Source organism: Hyperolius riggenbachi, chromosome 2, assembly GCF_040937935.1.
Source record: "Hyperolius riggenbachi isolate aHypRig1 chromosome 2, aHypRig1.pri, whole genome shotgun sequence".
Lineage (NCBI taxonomy): Eukaryota > Metazoa > Chordata > Amphibia > Anura > Hyperoliidae > Hyperolius > Hyperolius riggenbachi.
The window spans coordinates 107,766,887-107,769,386 of NC_090647.1; positions in this window are offsets into that span (position 1 = coordinate 107,766,887).

The window sequence follows — 2,500 nt, forward strand, 5'->3', positions numbered from 1 at the left end:
AAGACCATTTTACTGAACAGGAAGTGTAGCATAGTCCTGTATGACTCAGAACTATGAGAAGCAGGGAGACATGGAGAGGGAGAGAAGGACATAGGCTCTTTTTGGAAGCTCACGGCCTACGGCCTGGGCTACAAGTTGAATATCATATGGAACCAATTGAGATAAAACAGACAACGTGCACCCCAAGCCACACGCGAAGCAGCCCCCCTTTTATCGGGGTGGGATTACCGCTGAACTTGTCTGATTCATGGCTTTGGTAGGCGGGGTAAATGCCTCAGTGTTGTTTAATTACTAAAAGATAAAAATAAACACACTGTAAAATGTGGCAGTTATTCAGTTTATCCTCATGACAGTTATCTGAGGACTGTTTTAAAATAAATATTGCGACAGCAGCGTAAAACTATTTAATAAAACAATTTAAATAGCCCCAATGAATTGGCCAATGAATTAGTTGCTTCACTTAAAGGGCTTCTCTGGTAGGGCAAATGGATCACACCGTGGAGACTCGTCACAGCTATACCAGAGATATTTGCTACTCATAGGACTGCTTATTTACGTCTCTATATTGTCTGGTCTCTTTTATGTTATCGTGTTCCCCTGAATGTCAAATGCAACAACATACAGCGACGATGAAGCAATATAGTTATTAAACCATACAATGGCAAAAAAAAGTAAACGGTTGGCTTTTATTTCGGGGTGTACCCCCCCAAAGAAGACATGCTGACCCTTCTTCAATTCACCTTTTCTCCCATGTCTTCTCTTAGATTATAGTTTTACATCTTATCAATAAACTTAATTTTAAACCACCAGAAAGTTACAAAATACTCAATATAATTCTGATAGTACTTTTCCACCTACTAATTAGTACTCTTTTAATTGCAGAGTGCTGAAAAATTATTTTAAACAGAAGTGGAGAAAACTCAGGAGAAAAAGTTAGTTGCATATGGGCCAATGTATCTTAAGCCACCAGCAAGCAGGAAACAACTAAGCATAAGATACTCAGGATACTTTTGACAGTACTTTTCACCTACACTTTGGTACTTTTCCAATTGCCTGTCAAAAATCTTAAGCAGAAGATTAAAAATGGACTCTAGAGGAAATTTGGGAAAAAAGGTATTGAATAAGGGTCCCCATGTCTACCAACTTTCAATTACACCGCCCCCCCCCCCCCCCCCCCCATACAATCTCACACATCCTCTGCACACACCCAGAGATATATTTATAAAAGCTGATGACATCCACCTGATATCCACACAGGTCAATTACTTATTTTGGCATCTATTAGCAATGACAAAGTTTGCAGCCTGGACAATGCAAAGTGTCAGTGTGATAAAGATAGATAAATGTTGTGATAAACTACTGTGCAGTTTGGCGAATTGTCCCAGATTTATAATCATCTTCACAAATCACAATTCCAGGAATGCTAAGGAAATCCACACCCATCTAACGATCTGATAGCTGCATTGTCAGCAGGCTGTATTCAAAGGTGTGTTCCAATAATTAATAACAAATTACAGCACGTGGGCGAATTAACACTTCTCCCACTATCTGTGACAAATCCATTCCTTGCTCACCGCGCTGGCTCCTGTACATCCACAGCGCATTCACTAGGCGATTGCTGTCTACAGACTAATTTAATAATTGCCATAAATGGGCTGAGTGCCTACATAGGTATCGATGATGACGTCATTACAGAATAACCTAAAATTAACCTTGTGGTCCACCAACTTCTCTAGATATAGAGCAAAAGGTTTTTTTTTTAAACCGTAATATACAAAGGTCTGATCTAAGCAAATCAAAAGGCCACAGTGCAGGCCACATTCTGCAAAACCTCATCCAAACACCCGCACACAACTCACAGCCAAACAGGGCCGCCCTGGCCAATGCCTCTGCCATGGGAACCACCAGACCACAGGACTAGGGCACATATTCCTATAGACGCGACTGTAATGCAAGAACTTAGGCAACACATCTGGTGAGAATAGGAAATCCCGGCACAGATTGTATAGATTAAGGGCTGCTAGACTATCCAGGCCAGATCTGTTCATTAATACCACGCACAAGACAGACAACCCTATGCCCCATCTAACAGCCCTGCCCTGTAAGAAAAAGCCAGTTTTAAGCCTACCTCCCCCGACCTCCCGTTTGGAATGAAACAAAGCAGACAGCGATCTATTACAGGCGAGCTATATTCAATGTGTGAGGGCCTCATGCCCGGGCTTAGTCCAAATAATGAAATAATGTTGGGTTAGTTAAAGGTATATATATATATATATATATATATATATATATATATATATATATATATATATATATATATATATATATATATATATATATATATATATATATATTCTCTGTCATTTCTCAAAAAGGCTGAAGTGCATTCATTTCTCAGGGAATTGTCATATAATCGATAGAAGCTCGGAGCACTGTCTTTTACGGCCTTGGAAAATCCTCCAATTCGCCAATATCCCTAATTACAAGACGAGACCGGCCC